Raw genomic sequence first — 27,354 nt, forward strand, 5'->3', positions numbered from 1 at the left:
CAAAAAGCAACACCTTTTTTAGCCAATTGATAAATCTCAAACAAAAGGGTTCAATGGTGGAGCACATTGAGGGCTTCCAAAATTTGAATATAAGGGTAAAAGATATTCCAGAGGAGCATAGGATTGATGTGTTCATAGGGACTTTAAAGGATAGCATTCAACATGAGTTCGCCTTTGGGAACCTGATTCGTTAGAGAAGGCATTCAGGTTGGCAAGAAAAATTGAAAGAAAAATTATGGCAACAAGGAAACCTACCAATCACAACTATAAAGATGGAAGTGTTGTTGCCCTTAGCCTTCCACAACCTACAAGTTTGACACCACAACAATTGGAAGAAAAAAGATCAAAATGGATTTGTTACATTTGTGATAGTAAATACACTAAAGGTCATAAGTGTGTTGAGAAGAAATTATTTTACATAGATTGTGAAGAGGAAGAAAAAAAGGAACAAGAAACATCAAAAGAAGAGGATACACACTAGGAACAAACCCTAGAGAAAGAATAAATGAATCCGACCATATCTTGTAATGCATTGGTCGGAATTACCACTCCTCAAACTATCAAGATAGAAGGACATATCAAGAAGAAAAAGGTAATAGTGTTGATTGATTTGGGTAATACCCATAATTTTATTCATTGTAAGATAGTGAAGGAATTGAATTGCTTCCTATATCCAACACCAGAGTGTCAAGTGATGGTTGCAAATGGAGGAACCATAAATTGCTCTGGAAAGTGCCATAATATCAAGCTATCCATGGGATAATATGTGTTGAATAGTCCAGTGCTTTCCATTCCGATTGGTGGTACTGTTGTTGTACTAGGAGTCCAATGGCTACAATCTTTGGGTACGATAGCTTTTAATTTTCAAGAACTTTTCTTGAAAAAAATTCAGAAGAAAAGGAAGTTGAATTAAGGGGTATCGCAGGGAAACCGGGAAAGATAATCATATCTAAAGATATGACAAATCTTCTAAATAAAGAACAATGTGGTGTAATCGCACAATTATGTTCGCTAGAGGTTCCCACATCGAAATCATTTATTTCTCCGAATATCCAAAAAGTCTTGGACAAGCATTCCAAGGTATTTGAGACTCCCAAAGGCCACCCACCTATTCATGATCATGATCATGCTATTCATTTGATTCCAGGAAGTGTTCCTCCAAACATTAGGCCTTACAGATATCCATATGCCCAAAAGAGTGAAATTAAACGTATGGTTGTAGAAATGCTAAAGGTTGGTATAATTCAACCTAGTCAAAGTTCTTTCTCCGCTCCCATAGTATTGGTGCACAAGAAGGATGGATCATGGCGCATGTGTCTAGATTATAAGGAGCTCAACAAGCTCACTATTAAAGATAAATTTCCCATTCCTGTCATTGATGAATTATTGGATGAATTGCATGGAGCAATTTACTTCACCAAGTTGGACCTTTGTTCAAGATATCATCAAATCAGAATGAAGATTGAAGACAATCTAAAAACAACATTTAGAACTCATGAGGGTTATTATGAATTTTTGGTCATGCCATTTGGTCTTACCAATGCACGTTCTGCATTTCAAGGTTTGATGAATTCCATTTTCAAACCCTTCCTTATAACATTTGTGATAGTATTTTTTGATGATATACTAATCTACAGCAAGTCTTGGAAGGATCACGTTCAACATGTTTATAGAGTGCTCAAACTATTGGAGGAGAAACAACTATATGAAAAAACCTCCAAATGTTTCTTTGGAGTACAAGAGGTGGAATATTTGGGTCATATTGTATCTCATGGAGGTGTTAAGGTAGACCCTAGCAAAATTAAATTCATTAAGGAATGGAAAATCCCCACATCCATAAAGCATATGTGAGGATTTCTCGGGTTGACAGGGTACTATTACAAGTTTGTTAAGAATTATGGGAGAATAGAAGCACTACTAACAACATTACTGAAGAAAGATGCATTTTCTTGGACTCGAGAAGCAATGAAAGCCTTTGAACATCTTAAAGAGTAAATGTGCCAAGCACCGGTCTTAGCTACGTCGGACTTCAAAAAAACCTTTATTGTGGAATTTGATGTCTTAGGAAATGGAATTGGTGTTGTTTTAATGCAAGAAGAAAGACCCATTGCTTTTGAAAGTCGTCCAATCAAAGGAAAGTATTTACACAAAGCGAGAAGGAAATGTTGGAAATACTACATGCACTTAAGAAATGGCGACCTTACCTAATGGGAAGACACTTCAAGGTAAAAATGGATCATGATAGTCTTCAATACTTTTTAGAACAAAGATTATCTTCAGAAGAGCAGCAAAAATGGGTGAAAAATATGTTCGGTTATGACTTTGAAATCATCTACAAAAAAGGGAAGCAAAATGTTGTCGCAGATGCACTCTCAAGAAAATATGAGGATCTGGAAGCATTTCTTTGTGCCATTTCTATTATCCAACCAGATTGGATAAACGAAGCAAGGGATGAATGGAAGAATGACGAAGAAGTGTGGGAACTCATTCAAAAGTTGCAGCAAGATCCTAGTACATCTGATACATTTAGCTGGAAAAATGATTCTTTATGGTACAAAGATCACTTATACATCTGTAAGAATTCCCAAATCAAACAAAAGATTCTTCTGGAATTTCACACGTCCCTTAGGAGGGATTTATAATATTAAAAACTTACCACAGGGTTAAGAAGGAATTTTTTTTGGATGGCCTTAAATCTGATATTCAAAAGTTTGTGGCGGAATGTTTGGTTTGCCAAAAAAATAAAGTCGAGACAATTAAGACCCCATGCCTATTACAACCTTTATCTGTTCCAAGTCAACGTTGGGAGGAGGTTTCAATGGATTTTATTACCTAATTCCAAAGGAAAGAGTGTCATCATGGTGGTAGTTGATAGACTTACCAAGTATGCACACTTTTTTGGATTATCTCATCCATTTAAAGCCAATACAGTTGCTACTTCATTTATGGAAACAATTCAAAAACTACATGGAAACCCAAAGATTATTGTAAGCGAAAAAGACCCTATTTTCACTGGAAATTTTTGGACATAATTATTTTCTTGTCTCGGTACTCAGTTAGCTCATAGCTCATCTTATCATCCTCAATCTAATGGGAAAACTGAGATAGTGAACAGATGTTTGGAAGGATATCTTTTTTGCTTTGTATCTGATAAATAGACACAATGGGTCAGATGGTTTCCTCTGGCTGAATGGTGGTATAACACTTTCTTCCATACTGCAGCAAAAATGACCCCATTTATGGCACTTTATGGATATCATCCACCGTCCATCACATCATATTTAAGAGAAAAATCTAAGGTTCAAGCAGTGGAAGATCACATCAAGCATCAACAAAAACATCTCCAACTTTTCAAGGATGACCTGACTATGGTGCAGACTAGAATGAAACAACAGGCAGATCAACATCGCAATGAAAGAAGTTTTGATGTAGGTGACTGTGTATTTCTACGACTACAACCATACAAACAAATGTCATTCAAGCAAGCTAAGAAGGATAATAAATTATCACCAAAGTATTATGGTTCGTACAAGGAGTTGCAAAATATTGGTATGATGGCATACAAATTGGAACTTCCTGCATCTTCCTGAGTGCATCCAGTTTTCCATGTTTCATGCTTAAAGAATTTTATAGGTGGCAAGCTACAAATTCAAACAATATTTCCAAAACTTGACGAGGAAGGAAAATCATATTAGAACCTGAAGCAATCACTGAAACAAGAACTCGACAACTACTAAATTGATCAATTTTAGAGTATCCAGAACTACTCAAGCAATGAGGACAACACTTTTTTTAAGGAAAGGTGCATGTTAGGTCCCTATAATACTAGTGTATTCCCTTATTATTATTGTCATTGTAGCCCCTTATTGTTATTTTTGTTCCCATGTTGTCCCCGTATTGTTATTATTGTGCCCCATAAAAGCCCACTATTGTTATTGTTGTGCCCTTACATTATTATTGTTATGTTGGCTCTTATTATATTGTGACCCCTTTGACTCCTATATATAGAAAGGAGCTCTTGTCATTTGTATCATCCAAGAATTGTTCATTTGTGTAATGTAAAGGAGGTTTCCCCCTCGAAGAGGCTGATTTTGAAGTCGTTGATCTCTCTTTTCTTCTATTTTATGAGTTTGTTGCATAACAAATAATGTGAATCCAGAATCAGCTATGAATTTGCAACACAAAATCAAAATGTTTGTGTGTGTGTGTGGGTAGGTCTTCAAATAACTTTAAAGGACTATGAATCAAACAAGTTTATGAAGCCTCAAACACACAATAATCCAATGATACCTCACCATATAGACTCATGCCTACAACATGAAACTTGAATATCTGTTTGTGAAAGAAATTAACAATAATATCTTAATGTGACAAGTCTAACATTGTATGAACACTAAAACGGCCTCCTAAGTGAAAAATAGATAAATTGTAATCAAACAACATTTTCTTTATTACAAGCAAGGATCTTGCTTCGTTCGACCTAAAATACAATATTAAGTGCTAAGAAGATATGAGAAGACATCATCGGACCTAGATATTCATGTTGTTGATCATATATGGAAAGCCTAATGGAAAGAAAAATGTCAAAGAATGGATGAGAGAAAGTTGAGCAGGCTAATTCACAAAATCTTCTAGAAAGGCAAATTCATCTTCAGCAAGAACCCTAATCACCCTTTCTAAATGTGATTTTCTCCCTTTATAATATTATCTTCATACTTTCAAGTACTTGATGGTTAGGTTTTTCCTCTTTGTGTTAATTGAATTAAATCCCAACTTAGATATTTTTCCTCCAAACTTGGTTCCACATTTAGAAGTTCAAAAATTCCTTTTAATGATTCTTTTTTTCAAAGTAAGTTGCCACCAAGCTATAAATATTATGACTATATTTTTATTTTATAGGCATCATGGATGCCATTTTATCTACATAATCTATTTTTTAAATTTTCTCCATATCTTCATCTTTCTAATGAGCCCTTGCTTTCCTAATTTCAATATCATGAACCCAAGTTATGGCCTATAAAAGATAGTGACTTAGTAGTCATTGATATGATCCACGTCAATCTTGGTATTTGATTTATATATCTTCACTATTCTTTGCACATGTATTGTAGGAGCACATGTATTATGATTTATAAAGAAATTATTTCCCTATATTATTTGCATATGAAGTAGAAACAACCATGGAACCATGTGTAGCTATACATAATGTAGTTTTTGGTTACCATCTCATTACCTAGTCATCGTTTTAAGTCATTGCCTAGGCATCTATGTCCAACCAATACCTTTAAAATGTAACCCTGGGACATGTCTAATTGGATTCCATGTATCATAGGGATATATTCCAAAGGAACTTAGGATAAAAAAGATAGGATAAATAATAAGAACATGGAGGAGAGATGCAGCAATTTGGACAATATTCTAAGTGTGAATAAGTAAAAGTAAATAAAGGTAAAATTTGACTAAGTAAGAAGTGGATTGTAGGCATGGAGTGTGAGGTGTGCAAAGAAAGGGTTTGTGTGGAGGTTAAGTGATATTGTTGGAAACTAAGAAAATAATGATAGGGGATGAATCAGTGTTTTAGATCTTTTAACAATATTTGGAAAATTTTAACAATGAGGAGAGTGATTTAAATATTCAACAATTGACCATGAAGTCAATGCACATAATACCATTAACACCATACACATAAACAACACATATAGACACAATATATACATGGAAACCCATAAAGGGAGAAAACCACCAATCTTTTTGTTTTGATGTAAATGCAAGCACCAACTTCTTTTTACATCATATTATGTAGGAACCAACCTACAAGAGGCTCCAACCTCTCTTTTCTTTGCAAACACCCATTTGCTAGAAGCACCAACTCCCATTGTTCATAGGCACTAACCTAGTGATTTTTCAGGCACCTACCCGAAGGAGACTTCAATCCCTTGATAAAAGATATCAAAATTTGTTCTTATTGGCTTACCTTGATCTTCTCTTTATTGTACCTTTCAAGTTTTTTATCCTTTTGAGTTTCCTTTTTGCGACTAATTCTCATACAACGACCTTTTATCCAACAATTATTTTTATTCTTCAAATATTTTTCATTTAGTAGGTTTTAACTCTCTTTGCTTATCATCTCTCTCACTTTCTCTCTGATACTATTAATTTTATCAGAATTAGTGCCAATTTCTTTTATTTCAATTTGAAGTACCTATTTTTATATATATATATATATATATATATATATATATATATATATATATATATATATATATATATCTATATATATATATTTATATTTATGTCTTTTTACAGTCTCATACATTAGGAGTCAAAACTCTTTAGATTTTTCCCTTCGTTGGTATCTTTTCATATTTATGGGATGCAACACTAGATTTACATTGTTGAAACGAACCGCCAAAATATCTGTAACTTTAAAATTTCATAATCACACTGAAAAAGTCAAATTTCTCTGCCAAATTCTGTGATCACCAAAATGTTTAACCACGCACTAATTTACTCAAACGCATGTGTTGTAGCACCTTTCACAAACAAAAAATCATGATTGTGACATGTTTTTTTACTTCGGGGGCTAAACGTGTTTGTTTGGGTTTGGGACTCTTTCCCCCTATATCCTTGAACACTTTATGGACCTAAACAACCAAATTGGGTCCCACCCTAATTTGCGGGTTCGAGTTTTGGGACCCTTTCTCATGCACACTTTGGATATTCATTCGAATTCCCAAAGGCCCAAATTCCCTATGGTCCCTATGCCATATTTCATGTTTGTTGTTGATGTCCTCGAGGCCTAAACTGCCATTTTTCATTTAAAAAAAATTAAGACAAAAAATCTTCAAAACACATCCCCCTAGCGCAAACTCCAAATCCTTGCCACATCATCATATTATCGTCATGTTGATCTCATATGGGCCATGTGGTGCTCCTTCGATGTGCCACATATCACCTAGTGTACGAAATGTGCCACATCACTTTGTTGATGTCACCCTACCACATCATCATTCTGTACAGAGGGAAAAGGTTTAGGTTGAGTGGAAAGTTTCATTTTTCCTTTATAAATTCATGAAAGGTCAAATGCTCAAAATACATATGAAGTCTTGAATGGCCCAAATAGTCTAAATTTAGGATGGGTCCCACATAGGTTAGGGAGTTCAGGGGTCTGGGGAGTTTTCTTTGTGCACTTTTCAATATTCGCCCAAATGGCCCAAATGATTGGGTCCCACATGTGTTCGAGGGTTTGGGCCAGATTGGCCTGAACTGGCTCTTTACTTTAACTAATTTCCATAAATTAAAATGCATTTTCTCATCGATCCTTAGGAGTTTTTTCTAAGTGACATATACCATTGGAAAGGTCATTATGGGGCCTATCCATCTAAGCACTTTGTAGAAGTATTTGAGTTGATCCACTACATCCAAAATGTCTTCAAAACAAACATCAAACACACATCAATGATTGTTTGACATCAATGATAACCAACTTTGGATATTTTTCTCAATAGACGAAGGCCTAAAGGCCCTCTGGGCCCTATGTCCTAAACTGGTATTTTTCATAGAAAAAAATTAGTACAAAAATTCTCCAAAACACATCCCCCTATCACAAAATCCAAAGCCCTATTGACCTTATCTGGACCACATGGCACTCCTAAGATGTGCCATGTGTCACTTGGATTTCATCCACTTGGCCACCCAAAAACACTAAAATAGCATGCCAGATATCACATGTACAGCATGTGCCATGTCATTTTGTTGGCGTCACCCTGCCACGTCATCAAATTGTATGGAGGGAAGAGCTTCAGGTTCCGGTGAAAAATTCATTTTTCCTTTGTAAATTTCTTTAAAGGTCGAATGCTTGAAATACATCTGACTGCCCAAATAGCCTAAATGGCCTGAATATCCTGAATCTGGGATGGGTCCCACATTGGTTCAATAGTTTGGCGATCTGGGGCATTTTCTTTGTGCACTTTTTTATATATGCCCGAACTGGCATTGGCCGAATGACTAGGTACCATACTTGTTCAAGGGTTTGGGGCCTGAATGGCCCAACCTATCTCTCTTCTTTAACTAACTACCATACTTTAAAATGCATTTTCTCGCCAATCCTTGGGAGTTTTCCTCAATTCGATATACCATTGGAAAGGTCCTTCTAAGGCATATCCATCTGAGCACTTTACAGGAGTATTTGACCTAATCCACTACACCCAAAATTCCTTCAAATCAAATATCAAACACACATCAATGACTATTTAACATCAATGCTAACCAACTATGACTCTCCATCAGGCTCCCCCTAAGCTTGATACTTCTTGACACCAACGATTCCTCCTTTGATATCAATGTCAACACTTTGGCCAACAATGTGCAAAGTAATGTGATGTGCGTAGTAAAGTATCTGACATGGAGAAATATATAGTGGGGTATGTTCTGCACAACTTGGAAAATGACTAAGTAAAAGGGGAAGAAGAGGTAAGATAATTTTTCATGAAAATAACACTTAGTTGGAAAATGGAAAAAAAATAAATGAAATGGATAGTTATAAAAGTGTAAGCAATGGAGATAATTATAATTAAATTTTTAATGGAATAAGGGAAAAAATCGATATCTTTGGCATATGACCTTCATTTTTTTATTACATAATATTTTGGTCAAAGTTGAGACATAAGGCTATCCAATAAGAGGATGAACACAACCGATTCATTCCTTACTAACCCTTTAATTTTCTCATGTAAAAACCATCATGGTTAGCCTTATGTAAGGAAGCACCTCATCTTAAAACTTTTTTGGTTCTTCATGAGGTTCATCTCACACATTCAAAAGAGAAAAATTTGACCTTCAATTTGATCAAGGAATATTGATCAACATGTAGTTCCAACTACATGATAATGACCTTATTTGCACTACTAAGAACCCAAGAATTAGATCAGCTACCTTGTCCATTGGGATTTGGAATCATCGCAAATAATTATATTGATTCTAGCAAATGTTTATCAAGATAACTTGATGAAGTAAAAAAATTATATGCAAGATCTACTTAACCTAACATACTTGGAGAGAATGGTCACTCTCAAGTATAAGTAGACTTCCAATAGAGCCGCGTAAATAAAAACGTATATGCTTGCTCTCAACCATATTCTAGCCTTCAATAAATCACCATAACATCTTTGTACTTGAATTTCCATAATCATGAAGGCCATCTAATGTTCTTTGAGGAAGGTTTTCAAGAACCCAATTCATCTTCCACTATGTGAATATAAATTTATCAAAAAATAATAATAATAATATAAAGAAACTTGAACCAAATAGATTCTAGTTTCTCAATAATTTGTTATCCTTAAAATAATATCAAATTTCTTGAAAAGGAATCATCTCTCCAATATGGTTGTCAAATAAAATATTGATCAACATTCCTTGATCAAATAGAAAATCATTTTTCTCTCTTTTGAATGTGCAATATGACCATCATGAAGACCCAAAATAAGTATAACAATAGTTTCAAGATGAGGTGTTTCCTTATATAAGGCTAACTAGAATGGCTTTTCCTTGGGAAAATTAAGGAATTACTAAGAAAGGAATGAGTTATGTTCATCCCATCATCATATAGCCCTACGTCTTAAATTCATCCGACATTTTATGAAATAAAAAATAGAGGTCATATGCCAAAGATATCACCATTTTCCTTTCATCCATTTAAAATTTTAATTGTCATTATCTTGGTTACTTCCATTTTTAACGTTATCCAACTCATTTATATGTTTCCATTTTCCCAACTAAGTTTTATTTTTGTGCAAAATATCTTATGTCCTCTTCCTTTTTCACTTAGTCATTTTATTTTTTTTATCATTTTAGCTTAAGTTCCTTTAGCATATCTCCTTATGTCACATGGTAGCCAACTAGAGATATCCTACAGGGACAATTGGAAGTTATTGGTTGGATACATATGACTAGGCAATGACTTATCATGATGACTTGGCGATGAGATGGTAACCAAAAACTAGATTGCATATAAGCTACACAAGGTTTTCTAACTCTTTCTACTTCATACACAATTAATATGAGAAATCATCCTTCCTTGTAATAAAGAAAATTCATTTTAATTATAATTTATCTTTTTGTCATTTAGGATGTTGCTTTTGTTTTTAGACAATGTTAAACTTGTCACATTGGGATATTATTTTCAATTTCTAACACAAAAAAGTTATCCAAGTTTCACGTTGCAAGAATGATTCTATATGGCAGTGTATCTCTGGATTCTTATGTAATTCAGGATTTATAAATTCATTTAATTCTAATATGTGTAATCCTTTAAATTTCTTAAAGACTTATCCATATTTTTGCTTTTATTTTATCTTGCAAATTCATACTTGATTCTAGATTCACATTATTTCAAAGAAAGGATCCTAATACATAAAAAGATCTTTATTTTCATATTAATTTTTTGTGTGCTTAATGATAAATATGTTATATAAGAGCTTTGTTGGAAGATTAGTTTGGGTTTGTTGTTTAGCACCCTCACATTGCATTCATTTAATACTATAATAAAAATCTCCCACACATCAAAATAGAATACCACGTCTATAAAAAAAATGAAGGGGGGATCTCAAATTTTCCGTAGAAGGTTGACACTTGTCCCTGACAAGAAAAGAGATCAAGAAAGACAGAGTAATTCGAAAATATTGCAACTAGTAGCTTCATCCAATTCCTACACAACAATCTCTAACTCCTATTGACCAATTTCCATGGCTTCAAAGAGGTTTTGGATGGAATCTTCTTCCATGGGTTCTTCTTGCACTAAATTATCTAGATTCATTTGATTTGAAACCCCTATATGAACATTCCTACTCAACTAAATAATCATATTCCTTAACATAACACATATTTCTCCAAATTAAATTCCTATTGATTTAATTATGTCAATTACCCCATGGTGGAAGCTACTTGAGAAACTACGTGTTGTTTATTATCCTAGACCTTCTTTGAGATTATGCATATACTGGACATGTTGTCATTGATCATCTCCTTGCATGCCTATAGAATTTGTTTAAAATATTTTTTCTCCTAATATTCCATATCTTTAAATGATCATTCAAATGAAATCTAAGAGAATGGAGCCTAACACACAAGGTAGAAGGGTTGTTGCAAACTACTAAAATCCCATGAATTAATAGAGCACCAAACTAGAGACTACCACAACTAGTTCACCTACCAAAACACAAAGACTTGAAAAAGATTGCCTCCAACACTATACTAGGGTACCATAAAGAGAAGTGCACACAACCCCAAATAAAACCAATGCCAAAGTGAATTAAACACCAAATATATAGATTCAACAAAAATTCAAACTAGATACAGAGAAATAGACAAAAGAAGGAAATTAAATAATCCAACCTAAATTCAAAACATCTCCTCAAAATGTTTGTAGTGTTGTCCCAAAGTTTCATGACAACAATCTAGAAAATGCCACTAAATTCTCTCGAACACATTACTATTATCCCACTTTCACAATGATATAAACCTCTAATAAGTTCAATACCACACTTGCGCAAAAAACTAAACATGTGTAAGAGGAAGAAGAGTTTCAAAGTGTTTATAAATTGGCTTGGGAATATGGATTTCCTCATTATTAACATACATCTTAATAATTTTTTGGTACTTTTAAAATATTGCACCAATTTTCTAAGGTATGGCATGGTATGACAATGATCCATTGATCCTTAGAACCCCAAGTTTTTTTGTAGTAGTAATTTTCCAACTTGTTCGTTTCTATAATTTCTCCCACAAAACCATATATATATATATATATATATAAACCTTGCTAACCACTTGAAATATTCTGAATATTTTATAAAGTGATTTTGTGGTAGGTTGGTCCAAGAGTTTGAATAATGACTAAAAAGTATCCCATCACAGTGATAAAGGAAATTTAGTAAGCTAATCTCTATTTCAGTGATTAGTCATTGCAAAAGAGATTAATCCTATGCTTGATTTTTGGTGCATATTCCAAGACTTCAAGCATATTATAGTTCTTTGTGTCCTATTGGATCATAAAGAATCCACCACACACTTGCCACCCTTTATTTTAATTTTCCTTGTTATATTATATTATTATAGTGACTAAATAAATTAATATTTATGGATGTTTTTTTCTTTTTAATTAATTTATTTTCATTAATTTTTTAGTTTAATTCATCAAGTCCAAAATTGAAATTTTGATAAATATTTCCTAACTAGATTCTCATGATGGAAAACCGATATAGAAAAAAAAACAAATAAACAAACAAACAAACAAACATAAATACAATTCTAGAAATTATACTAGAAGAAACATGAACCATGCCAATATTAGATGGGTGATGCAGGAAGTTTAACTAAGAATTCATTTAATCATGATGGGTATCATAAGTGTTCAATTGATGATATGTGAATGCATAGATGTGATTGATACCCATGTGGGGTATGGTAAAGGCAAGAAACCTTGGATATAACCTTGTCGAAACTTTTTGATAAGTTCATGAAATAGAAAAATTGTGTTGAGTTGATTATGAGATAATAAGAAATGAAAGTGCATACTTATACACATGCTTTGGAAATAAGCACCATGTGAGACAACCACGTGTAAGACCATGATTGTTGTTGGACTTAGGATAGTCTATGTTATTGCATAGATATCCAATGGCCCACCTGGACTGTATCAATATCTTGGGCAATGACTTTATTGCCTAAATTATAGAGCATTGAGAGGGAAGGAATCATGAGGGACTATTTAGCAAAGAAAGGAAATGATCTGGATTTATGAAGGGACAAAATGAAATACAGGTTTAAACAGAGCACAAAGATATAGTGAAAGAACAGAACTTCAATTAATTAATAACAAGTACAAAAAATTGTTTACATGCAAAAGGGAACAAACTAGCTCGAGTGATGGTAGCTTATCTCTTAGAAGATATGTGACGGCTACATGTCTTGCGAATTGTGTTACAATGAGACTCGAAGGCATTTTTATCATAAATAAGAAGTTTGAAACCCTAACCCTAGGTGATGAAGCACTAACAGTTTTGGGCCCCATTGGGGTAAGTTGGACTGCCAACTTCCGGGGTCGTAGCTTTGCCATACAATATTTTTTTAGCTAGCATAATACCTCGTTTCGAAGATCTCCGTGAGAAGGAGAAACAAGAATGTGTAAAACAAATCCTAGCTCTTTTTTGGTCTCTACATTTTCCAAGAAAATGTCTTTTAGGACTTCAAAATGGCTCCAGAAGTTTAGGACCCGAAAAACTGTCAAAAATTGAAAGTTGTGTTAGAATTAAGGAAACTGAAAGAAAATAGTGTTGGAGGTCCAAGTGGAATAGGTAGGTGGCCACCAATATCCACCTGGATTAGTCCTCCCCCCTTAGGAAGCAATGGTCCCCATTGTGTTGAGTGTCTCCATGAGATGGGGAAACTTCTATTAAACTTGGTCCCTGGTGAGCCACTTGCCTTGGTGTAGGAGCTAGCCAGCTTTGACTACCCGATATAGTTGGATCCTCTGTTGATGAGTGTGCTTAATCTATATTTCCATGATCCAGTCAGTCGTGGCTTGTTCAATGTAATCTGGGTAGAGCTCTGTTTGTGTCAATTGCTTAGCAATGTTTGATGTGTCCAACAATGGTGGAAAGTATGGTTGAAGGTGGTCCACATTGAACACATGGTGCAAGCCAAGGAATGGGAGAATGTTGCGCTCGAAATCATTGTCAGCCACAACCTTGGTGATGGTGTAGTCCCATATCAGAGTGGTCGAAGCTTCCGATGGGCTCCAATAAGGCATGCCTTCTGCAAATGTAACCAAATTTTATCGCCCACTTAAAACTTATGTGGCACCCAATGCTGATCATGATGTTGTTTGTAACTGGAATTGGCTTTATCAAAGATATCATGGATCTGTTGGTTGTTAGAAAAATAAAAAGGCAGAAAGATTCTCTTGCATTGATAATTAGATGCGATATTCTTGTAGTTTTATTATCTTCTATTTATGATCTGAAATGGAGAATATTAGTAATGTTGTGCTAATTCCCCATTCAGAATAAAACCCAAGATGCTTATCATTTTCTTATCAAGTGCTTAAGGATTCACCATGTTTACTTAATTAATTGATTCCCATGAGATTTTCTTATGTAAATGTTATAAACAATTTAACATAAGACATATGCTGAACAGCAGCAAAATATCAACAAAGAACATCAAAATACAACACACAACACAAAGATTTTATGAGGAGTTCACCCCTCTTAGGCTATGTCTCCTTAGCCCAGCTTCCAATGCTTGGTCCTCTCTATTATGCTCAAAATTACAACAAAACTGTGTTTTCAATGCTCAAATGACTCTGAAACCTATCTCAATGAGTTCAAAATACTCAAAAATGGCTATCTAGCCTCTTTTTGCATCCAATTTGGATAAGAAGTTATGAATTCTCTTGGTTCTCCCACTATTTGTTCCACAAATTACTTGAAAATCTACATAATCCTACAAATTCACTCAAAAATCCGCTAATTGAGCGATAATTTGGCTGCATCGTGGGTCATAACCTGTCGGTTGTATCGCAAATCGTAATCGCCGAGGTTTGGCCGGCTAAAGGTCTTGTTAACACGGTGGAATGTTGCGATAGTGATATTGCGGAGCTGACGAGGATATAAACTGGAATTCATAACTTCTTGCATTCGAGCAGTCTATTGCTCATCGCAATCGGCAATCGGCACGGAACGTAATCGGTGGTATCGGAGGACCTGACGGCATATAAACTGCAACACATAAACATATTGCGTCCGAGGTATTATCGCTATTGGAACTCATCGCATTTCATTATCTGTGGATAATTCTTGTATCATATATATATATATATATATATATATATATATATATATCAGTGGGTACTAGGTGCGATACGCAATTGCGATATATCGCATTGCAACCCTGGCTGTGTCAGGGGGGTGATTTTATAACTCCATTCCTGCGATTGCGATATTTGATATCGCAAATCGCAATCAGCACTACCTGGGGGTCGATTCTTAACCTGATCCACCTGTGACCTGTGATATGTGATAAATGAGGGCCAATGGCAGCCTACTGCTTGGCACCTCCTCATTCGTTGGGACCTTTGCCATGCCATCCAATCCTGCCATGTAAACAAGTCAAACTTGAACTTTGAATTGATCTAACTTTTGCATACGAGCTCAGATTTGAGTGTCGTTAGCATCGTTGGATTCAAAATGAGGATCTCTTCAATATGAAGTTGAGTTTAATAGCATTCTGACACTTTGATTTTTGAGCATAAACTTGAGCACCTAATCACTCCTCCCCACTGGAAGCCTTTTGGACCCCAAAAGATTATATTCAGTTATTGAATAGATAAGGGTATTGTTCCCTCACCTTCCCCTCTTTGATGGCCTCGTTCTTCAGACAAGTATGGTGTTTTGTTGAATCTCATCAAGAAATTCTGGAGAAAAATATTCAATTGATGTAATTTGATCTTCAATCAAAGGAGGCTTATACAATCTCGAATTTTCAACATTAACAATGGAATAAATTTGCATATATGAAGGCAAATCAAGCTTGAAAGCATTATTACCAATCTTTTCCATAATTTTAAATGGACCATAATGGATTGTTTTCAGCTTTTTACCTTCATCTTAAATCCTTTCCTTGCTAATGTATAGCCAAAATTCATCACCTACTTGAAATTGATGATCCACACGATTCTTATCATGCCTTGTCTTATACTTGCCTTGACTCTTTTCCAGTTCTTCTTGAACTATTTGGTGAATCAACTGAATTTTCTCAATGAATTTCTTTTCTTTGTTTATGTCGCTATGTCCATCTACAGCTACATCTTTCTCAAATATGAATTCCAAAGGCAATTTAGGAAAATAACCAATACATGCCTCAAAAGGTGAAGTTAGAGTAGAAGAGTGCTTTGCTCGATTGTAAGCATGTTGAATATAATGCAACTATTCATCCCACAACTTATGATGTTTGTTGCAATATCCTCTTAGCAAATGAATAATTGTCCTGTTAACCACTTCAATTTGACCATTCGTTTGCGGATGGAAGGTTGTACTTTTCTTCAACTTGGTGTTCATCAAGTTCCATAAACTTGACCAAAAATTCCCAACAAATCTGGAATCACGATCACTTACAATAGAAGTAGGTAATCCAAAATGAACCCATACATTTTGAAAGAAAAGTTGAGTTGTTTGTTAAGCTGTAATTTTTTTTTTACAAGGCTTTAGTATGCACATCTTCTGAACCTATCCACAACTACATTCAAATAATCATGACCTTTTCTTGATAAAGTAAGACCTCCTACAAAATCCATAGAAACACTCTCCCATGGGCGTGAAGGCACTGGAAGTGGTGCGTACAATCCTAGTTTCCTATTACTAGGCTTACTGACTACACACAATGAACAACCTCTGATAAAACGTGACACACTTTCAAGCATACGAGGCCAATAAAAATACCTCTGAAGATTTGCCACTATCTTACTTACATCGAAATGTCCAGCAATAAGAGAAGTGTGCGCTTCCCTTGTGAAATTTACTCTCTCCCCCTGGGGAACACAAAGTTTTCCCAAATGATACAACAGATTATCACGTACATTGTAGTCTAATTCCTCAACTTGGTGGCCTTGACTCAAGTTTGAATATAACTCTTGAAACTCAGCATCATGTGCTTGTTGCTCAACATAACTTTCAGGAAAAGTAAAATTATTCTTGAGTAAAATGGCTACATTAACAACTGGTCTAGAAAGCATATCAGCAATTTTGTTATAAATACCTTTCTTGTACCTGATTACCAAGTGGAATTGTTGTAAGAATCCCATCCAACAAAATTTCCTTGATTGCTGCAATTTTGTTTGAGATTGAAAATATTGCAAAGGTTGATGATCGGTGTGAATAATGGTTTCTTTTCCTATCAAGTAATGCTTCCATTTATTCACACTTTGCACCAATGTGTATAGCTCTTTATCATATGTAGGATAGTTAATAACAGCACCATTAAAAATCTCAAAATGAAATGAAACGGGCTTACCATGTTGTAAAATAACTACACCCATGGCGTAGTCACTTGCATATGTTTGTATTTCAAATGGTTGTTTCAAATCTAGTAATGCTAAATTTGGGGCTGAACTGATCTTTTTTTAAGCATCGAATGCTTTTTGTTGTTTTGCTCCCCACTGGAAGACAACATTCACGATGGTTAAAGCATGAAGTGGAGCTTCTATGGAAGAGAAATTGGAAATGAACATCATACAGTACTGTGTTGCTCCCAGAAAACTCCTTACTTATGTGACTGATTTCGGTATTGGCCAATTCACAATGATTGAAACTTTAGAGGGGTCAATCTTCAGCTCACCTCCTCCAACTATGTGGCCCAAATACACTAAAGAATTTTTCCCGAATTCACATTTAGACATCTTCAGAAATAACTGTTATTTTCTCAATACATCCAACACTTTCCTCACATGCTTGACATTCTCTTCTCGTGATTTGTTGAATAACAGACAATTAAAAACTCATCAAGAAAGGGACTTAAAACATCATTCATAACTCTCATGAATGTAACTAGAGTGTTGCAAAGACCAAAAGGCATAACCAGCCACTCAAACAATCCTTGTTTGGTTTTAAAAGCAGTCTTCCAAATATCCTCCTCAGCTATTCTAACTTGATGATATCCACTTCTCAAGTCTAATTTAGTGAAATATTTTTCATTCTTCAACTAATCTATAAAATCATCTATTATGGGCAGTGGGTATCGATTCTTTATGGTAATTTTATTCAAAGCTCAATAATCTACACACATGTGCCATGTTCCATATTTCTTGGGTACCAAAAAAATTAGTGAACCACATGGCGAAGTAGAGGGATGGATTACGCCTTTATCTAACAATTCCTGGACTTGTTTCTTAATTTTTAAACTTTCCAGAATTGACATTCGATACATACCCATGTTTGGGAGTGGATAGCCTTGCTATAGATGAATTTCGTTTTGAATTCCCCTTTTTGGTGGAAATCCCTTTGGTTCTTGAAACATGTATCCATATTGATTGACTACATCAACCAATTCAGCTTTCAGCTTCACGTCACAGCCTGCAAATGACTCATGTTTCATGTCATTCTTCTGCTTGATCATAAGGAGCATGAGATTCTTGTTGGAATTGACCAGTCGCTTCATTTTCCCTTCACTTTCCAAAGACAGATTAAGCTTCCTAGGATGGGCTCTCACAATATACTCCACTTGGTCTTTGAAAAAATGATATGTGTTCTCAAATCTATGGAAAACAGCTTTCCTGTCATACAGATACAGGCTTCCCAACACAATTCCATAAATATCCAACGGCACTACATCTAATTCGACTTCATCAATGAAATTGGAAGTAATAGAATATCTGAAAGCACATTTTCTTATGACATGAAGATTTTCATCCTTGGTTATCCAACTCAACGAATACGGTTTATGATGAGGCACAATTTACAGATTCAATTTCTTGACCAATTCTGTAGAAATTAAATTTGCCTGAGATCCATTGTCAAACAACGTATCAATATTGGTGTGTTTGGAAATAACTCAAATGTGGAACAGCTCAATTCTATTTTCCTCATTTGAAACATTGTTGGAGTTATTTGTTGCACTGGTGCTTGCCACGGCTTCCTTTTTTCTTGCTTTTGCCACGACTTTTCCCTTAGTGACTATGGCTGCAATGTTTGATTCATCACCTGAGTCAGAACACAAGTCTTGTTGTACAATAGTTTTTATCTTTTGTTTCCCTTTATTGTTAAATTTCTTCGGTCGTAATTCAAGATGAATCTTCTAGTAATTCAATTTTCTCCCCTTATTTCTTAACACAAGCATTTTTCTTTTGCTTTCTTTTAACTTTATTCCCTTTTTCACCACTCTGAAATGGCTTCTTCTTACCTTCTTCTTGTACATTTTCCCTCTTGTTTCGAGGTGTGTAGCTTGAACACAGACCTCATCAAGATTAGTGGGATTAAACATAAGAATGGTATGTCGAAGATAGCGATGAAAACCTCCTATATATTTCAGCAAAGTATCTTGTGACTACAAATCTACTCCTAGCATAAGAGCTCTTCTCCTAAACTCTTGAGTATACTCTTGCACATTTTGACCTTTTAACTATCTGAAAAATTTTGCCAATTCATGATAGCTTTTTTCATATGGGCTAAAGGGTATAATTTTCTTTTTATAGAAGCAATGAAATCATACCAAGTAATAGAGATCTTACCATGTTTTTTGATCTGGTCTTGAGTCCTTGCTTCCCACCAAATGATTGTTGCACCCTCCATTCTCAATGAAGCCAACTGAAGTTTTATATCATCCTCTTGAAGGTTCTAAATTATACAATACACCTCCAACTGACGAATCCAGTTATCCGGGTTTTCTGCATTAACTTCTCCATTATACCTAAGCAACTCGAATTTAACATCAAGCTTTAGAAAATGTGATTTACCAGTTATTTTTGTAGAATGGTGATGAGTATGAGTAAGGGTTGTATTAGTGGGAGAGTGTGAAGATGCTTGTGAAGTAGAAGATGAAGAAGATGGTGGAGAGGGTGGAGGGTTGTCTCCATTCTCATTACCTCATTTTCCATTACCTCCTCCTGAAGAGCCTTCTCCTTTGGGAGGTTTGAAACTTTCTCCTTGCAACCTGCTATTCCTCTCTTCATAGAGGATCGTCACCATCTCTTTCATATCAAAGAAATCCTTTCTGAAGGTCTTCTCATATTTTGTCATGATAGTTTCTCCTTCATGAGACATGGTCTCTGAAAACTCATCTGCAACTTCTACAACTTGAGGATGTATTGGTGTAGAAGACTTTGGCAACCTTTCTCTTCTTCCACTTGACCGAACTACAGGGCTTCCAACCAGCTTTCCTTCACCTATTTTGAGCTTTAACCTTGTAAGAATGACATAAACTTACAAACAATTAAATCCTTCTTTCACAAAGAAAAAACTAGTGCTCTAATACCAACTTGATCTGAAATGGAGCAGATTAGTAATGTTGTGCTAATTCGCCATTCAGAATAAAACCCAAGATGATGATCATTTTCTTATCAAGTGCTTAAGGATTCACCATGTTTTCTTAATTAACTGATTCCCATGAGAGTTTATTATGTAAATGTTATAACAATTTAACATAAAACATATGTTGAACAGTAGCAAAATATCAGCAAAGAACATCAAAATACAACACACAACACATAGATTTGATGAGGAGTTCACCCCTCATGGGCTACATCTCCTTGGTCTAGTTTCCAATTCTTGGGCCTCTCTATTATGCTCAAAATTACAAAAAAATTATGTTTTCAATGCTCAAATGACTCTGAAACTTGTCTCAATGAGTTCGAAATACTCGAAAATGCCTATCTAGCCTCTTTTTGCATCCAATTTGGATAAGAACTGAAGAAGTTATGGCTTCTCCTAGTTCTCCCACTATTTGTTCCACAAATTGCTCCAAAACCAACATAATCCTACAAATTCGCTCCAAAATCTGCTAACTGAGTGAGAATTTGGCCACGACGCATGCCATAACCTATCAGTCATATCGCAAATCGCAATCGGCAAGGTTTGGCAGGCTGAAGGTCTTGTTAACACGACAGAATGTTGCGATAGTGATATCGCGGACCCGACGGGGATATAAACTAGAATTCATAACATCTTGCATCTAGGTAGTTTATCACTCATTGCAATCAACAATCGGCGCAGGAACATAACCGGCATTGTTGATGGACCCAACTGCATATAAACTGCAACACATAAACGTATCGCATTCGTGGTCTTATTGTTATTGGAACTCATCGCATTTTTTTATCTGCAGATAATCATGTATCATATATATATCGGCCGGTACTGGGTACGATATGCGATTGTGATATATCACATCACAACCCTGACTGTGCCAGGGGACGATTCTATAAGTCCTCCTTTCCTTCGATTGTGATATGCGATATCGCAAATCGCAATCGACACTACTTGGGGGCCGATTCTTAACCCAATCCACCTATGATATGTGATATATGACGTCCAATGGAAGTCTACCACTTGGTGCATCCTCATTTGCTGGGACCTTTGCCACATCATCCAATCCTGCCATGTAGACAAGTCAAACTTGAACTTTGACTTTCTCTAACTTTTGCATATGATCTCGGATTTGAGTGTCGTTCACACCGTTGGATTCAGAATGACGAGCTCTTCGATCTAAAGCTAAGTTTAATAAGATTCTGACACTTTGATTTTTTAGCATAAACTTGAGCACCTGATCAATTTATGTTTTTCTTTTATCTTTGGTTCATAAAGCAATCATCAAATCAAAACATGAAGATCAATGACACCAGATATAGGCACTCATCCAGGGCTAAAACCCCTCTATAGAGGAAAACCCAGTCAAACTCTTCCACTAGTAAATCAAATTGAGATAGACCAAGACCTTAGACCTAAAATACCTTCTTCCTCCACCAATTTAGCCTTCCGAGATGATTTAGCAAGCTCCAGTAGTCGCATCTTGTCCACTAGCAGCTTTAGCCCAGCAAAAATCAAGAATTTTGACCCCCATCTACTTTAGAATTTTGGTCCTGCTAAAGTACTACAAATTCGGCCCTTCCAGAAACCTAGCAAATTCACACGTGTGAGACAAAGAGAGATAAAAATTGACTTCTTATGCTTGACAAAGAATTCCTTCTCCTTCGCTAGGGTTTCCTTCCTCTTCCTTGAATGTTTCACCCATATTCTATCTCCAGAAACTGCAGATTGATTTTTTTGTGAATGTGTTCCAAATGAGTCATGTTGTTGCCCTTTTATAGTGGTTTTTGCCTCTCTAATTAGGAAAACTTGTCCAGGTTGAGGCTGACTTGGTGGAGGAGACCTAAATGACCTATTTTACATAAAAATAAATTTCTTTCTTGATTAACAAAGCCCAAGAATGGTCTTTTACATTATGACATGGACAAGGACACTTGAAATAAACACTAGAAGCCTACAATGGAGGCTTTGACCTAAGAACCATTGACCCAAGCATGAAACCCATGCTTTAATAAGTTAATTTATTTTATAATAAAATTTATTTTTCTTTCTTTTGACAAATACATTACATCATGACTCAAATACAATTATGAAGACCGATACTAGTTACATTTTTCAACAATTCCTCTTAACTATGGAGGTACTCATAATTACATATATGCAGAGGTACACGGAAGATCTCAAAGTGATATACTCTATGAAGATTCACAACACACATAGTGCTACAGATTAGATACCTAACCAGGGTACTGTAATAGAGTGGGACTAAGGTGTACTCAATATTTATCCACTTAGGTACCATCAAGATTTTAAGCTATAACACTAACCCGGGGATCTAGGTTTGTATCCAAGGTCGGAGCTCCATGACCAATGCCACCCTCCCTACTTTGGGATCTAGACATCAACATATAAGTTGGCTATATTTCCTCCCAAGCATAGTATTGCCATAAGATGCTTCATATCTCCTTATCAACTAAATTAGATATATATCCACCACTCCAAGCATGCTTAAAATGTTCAACATTTTTTACATAGAGATCATGTACCTTCACAACCCCAATTAGTAATATGTAGGTTTTAACCCGTACAGAAATTACCTGTATACAAATTCTAAAACACAGAAAATAAGCAATGCGAGAAAATACCACATAAAACACATATACACAAAGATTTTCCCCTTGATCCCAAAACCAGGCCAGCTTGATTTTTCATTATGTTCCTTTCAATGTTATAATACATATATATACATGTCGAAGCATCCAATACCATGGACCGAAAATCATCGCGCCCAAAACCACATGCGAAAACCATAGGTAGGTCCGCCCACCTAATATAGGGTCCCAAAAAAATTTACCTGGGGTGCTGCCCCGGACCCCGTGGAGGGGGGCTACCCACCCCCCGATTAACTAGGGGCACTAGTCATGGAAAGAATATAACACAACCCAAAATTCTCCCACTTGTTGTTTTCTTTCCACAACAGGCCATAGGAGAGCTTAGTCATTTATCCAGCCCTGCAATGCCCATTATTTCTCTACACCAAGAGAATTTCTCAAAGCTCACAGATTTTGTCAATGCATTTGTAGTATTCTTCAAAGTGTCCACCTTTACCAACAACACCTTTTTGTCTTCTATCATATCCCTCACAAAGTGATTTTGAACATCAATGTGCTTTGTCTTTGATTGGTAAGTAGGGTTCTTTGCCAAGAAAATTGCACTTTGGCTGTCACAGTCTATCCTTATAGCTCCCTGTACTAACCCCATACTTGAACACATTCTTTGCAACCAAATTTCTTCCTTGCTTGCATGAGTGGCTGCCATGTATTATACCTATGTAGGTTATAGTGCCACTACAGATTGTTTCTTACTCATCTAACTGACTGCACCTCCAAATAGGTTAAACACATACCCACTTGTAGATCTTCTCTAATCCAGATCTCCAACCCAGTCTACATCAACAAAGCCACGAATATCCAAAACTTTGTCCAATCCTGGTCTTCCTTGGTAGCACAAACCATAATCACTATTGCCACACAAATACTTGAAAACCCGCTTCATTGTTTTCCAATGCTCCTTCCCTGGTTTTGACATAAACCTGCTCAATACTCCCATTGCATGTGCAATTTATGGTCTAGTACATACAATCGCATACATCAGGCTACCGACTACACTTGCATATGGAACACGGGACATGTCCTCTTCCTCTTCTTGTGTCTTGGGACACTGTTCAGCAGATAACTTTACACCTACAGGAATAGGAACCTTCAACGGTGCACTATCCTACATATTAAACCTCTACAATATTTTCTCGACGTACTTCCTCTGGTTTAACGAGAGCTTCCTCTTTGCCCGATCTATTTTAATTTCCATGCCCAAAATATAGTTTGCAACACCAAGATATTTCATGTCGAATTTGGAGGAAAATTGGGTCCTCAAAACCTCGATAATTTCTTTGTCATTTCCAACCAGCAACATGTCACCCATATACAAGACCAGATAAATAACATGGTCACCAATTAATTTAAAATACACACAATGATCTGTTTTGTTTCTGGTGAAGCCAAGTCCCTGTATAAATGTATTAAATTTCTGATACCACATCCTTGGTGACTATTTTAGGCCATACAGAGACTTTTTTAACTTGCATACCAGTTATTTCTTACCCTTCACCGCAAAGCCTTCGGGTTGCTTCACGTAGATCTCCTCTTCCGAATTCCCATGAAGAAATGATATCTTCACATCCATCTGTTCTACCTCAAAATCAAAAGCAGCCGCAACAGATAAAAGTAATCTAATAGAAGCTACCTTGGCAACGGGAGAAAAAATATCACTAAAATCAATTCCCAACAATTGTGAATAACCTTTTTCTACCAACCAAGCTTTGTATTTCTCCACCTTTCCTTGTGAATTTGTCTTCTTCTTGTATGCCCATTTGCTTCCAATGGGTTTCCTTCCAACTGGAAACTCCACCAGATCCCAAGCCTCATTTTTGTGCGAAGATGCCATTTCATCAACCATGGCCTCTTTCCAGAGTTTTCCATCCTCTGAATCTACTGCTTCCTTCACAGTTCTGGGATCATCATTAGTAATAGATAAAGCAAAATTTGAACAAAAAGCATATGGACTATACCTTTTTGGTTGCCTTCTTTCTCGAACTGATCTTCTCACAACCGGAGTTTGTGGCTCTTCATATTCTGATTCCTCTTCTGTTGTAGAGTTTGATTCTTCCTCCTTAGCTCAAACTCTATCTTATCAAGTTCCTTTGATGGGACTTCATGTTTAATAACATTTTTCACCTCTCTAAACACCACATCTCTGTTGTACACAACCTTCCTTGTTATTCGGTTCCAAAGCTTATAACCCTTGAAACCATCCTTATACCCAATAAAGATGCACTTTTCAGATTTACTATGCAACTTTGTTCTTTTCTCCTCTGGAACATGTACATATGCATCACATCCAAATACCCTCAGATGTGAAAGAGAGGTTTTCTTACCAGTCCATACCTCTTGTGGAGTCTTATCCTCCAACACTGATGAAGGTGATCTGTTAACCAGATAACATGTTGTCTCCACCGCCTCTGCCCAGAATTCTTGTCCTAACCCGACACCACTGAGCATGCATCTTTCCCTTTCCATCAACGTCTTGTTCATTCTTTCTGCAACTCCATTTTGCTCAGACGTGTATGGAGTAGTCTTATTTTGTGCTATACCACACTTATTATAGAATTCTTCAAATTCCTTGCTGCAAAACTCTCCACCGTTATCTGCCCTTAGCACCTTTATCTTCTCCTCTGTCTATTTTTCCACCAAAGCCTTAAATTCTTTAAACCTGTCAAAGACTTAAGATTTCTTCTTGAGGAAATATATCCATGTATTCCTTGAGAAGACATCTATAAATGATACATAGTACACAGACTTACCCAGTGATGGAACCTTCACAGGTCCAAACACATCACTGTGCACAAGCTCTAATATTTGTTTCGCCCTCTTACCACTAGACGGGAAACTCACCCGATTTTGCTTCCCATATACACAATTTTCACAGAAATCAAAATCCTGAGAGCTATTAGTCATAACTTCTACCGTACCTTTACCATGAAGTATTAGAAGGCCCTTCTCTCCAATATGTCCAAGCCTTTGATGCTATAGCACGGTCTTTTCTCTAGAGACCACTAGATTTTTTGCTCCACTTTCAGGAACCACAGAATTGTTGCACCCATCAATAACAATTCTACCTTGTAGCTTGTACAGAGTTCCAATCCGAACTCCCCGCATCAATACCAGTGCTCCCTGAACCATCTTGCAGGTATCTTTCTCGAAAACTGTTTTTACACCTACATCATCCAGCTTGCTTACAGAAATCAGATTTCTGGCTAATGCAGGAATATTCAAAACACCTGGAAGTGTTCTAATCCTTCTACCTTGCAGCTTCAACTTGAATTTTCTGTGACCAATGATTCTAGCCTTCCTGTCATCCCCCAAGAAGACATCACCACCATCATATTTCTCGTACTCGCAGAACCACTCTCTATGGGAAGTGAAGTGAAAGGATGCACCTGAGTCAATCAACCATGCCTCATGATCTACATGTGTACTTGAAGAAGCCAAGTACACATCCCCACCTTCATCTGAGGTGGTTTTCGCCTCTGCAAAAGGAGCATCATCAAATCCCTTTCCTTTGTCATGAGCTTTATATTTACAGTCCCTTTTGTAGTGCCCTTCCTTTCTGCATTTCCAGCAAACCACCTTTACAGGTTTTCCTAGAGATTTAGATCTCTCTCTAGATTTAGATCTCCCACTCTATGACTCATTTTTGTTTCTGTTCTGGGATTGTCCTCGTACAGACAAGGCATCACCATTCTGGCTCTCCATATTTTTCCGTCTCATCTCCTCTGTCAGCAAGGATGAGACTATTTCATCAAATTGCAAGCCAGTTGCATTGTTACCTATTACAATAACCAGACTATCCCACAAATCTGGTAAAGAACACAACAAACTGATGCACTTATCTTCATCAAAAATTTTAATATCAACAGATAATAACTGACTTACCACAGTTAAATGCATTCAGATGCTGTAGAAATTTTGAATATATAACACTTCTTCACAGAGATTATCCCAATTATACACTATTTGTGGAATGCACGCATAATACATAACCTCCTCTACATTGATCATCAATTTGAAAAATCAAAAACAATCACATGCGCACATTGAAACATCAATCACACATATCAACATAGTATGTACTGGGGAAAGCATACAGCTGAAAACCCCCAACTATATGTATATTATAATGATAGAGACCATTGTTTGCCTACCTCTACTGCGCAATCCAAAGTGAGAATAGGAATGATCCAAGCTCGTTTCCCTTGGCTTGTACTGTGCAATCCTCATTGGAAATCTCAATCATTGATTGTGCAAATCTCATGCACAGTTATAGTCACAACTAATAGTAGTCTCCACCTCTAACACATGTCTCCACTGAACTGTCCATGCACTGAGTTAACTGATGTATTCTTTAGTTGATTTATGAGTTAATAATTAGTGAATTAATTAATAATTAATTCACATCACTCATCACTAGTGTATTTGCAGTTAGACTAAATACAACTAGTTCAACTAAGTCAAACTGAACACAACTCCATCAACTCCTCAATCAACTCCACCAAACTCAATCACTTGAGTTCTAACTGAAGTCCATCATGCAATAGCTCAACTAACCCATAAGAAAAGCGTATTTCCTTCTGGCAGTTGCATGTGCCACATCCGTAGCTCGAACT

This window comes from Pinus tabuliformis, chromosome 7 (genome assembly GCF_031772625.1).
Source record: "Pinus tabuliformis cultivar Carrire ecotype Pingquan chromosome 7, CPIR1, whole genome shotgun sequence".
Classification (NCBI taxonomy): domain Eukaryota; kingdom Viridiplantae; phylum Streptophyta; class Pinopsida; order Pinales; family Pinaceae; genus Pinus; species Pinus tabuliformis.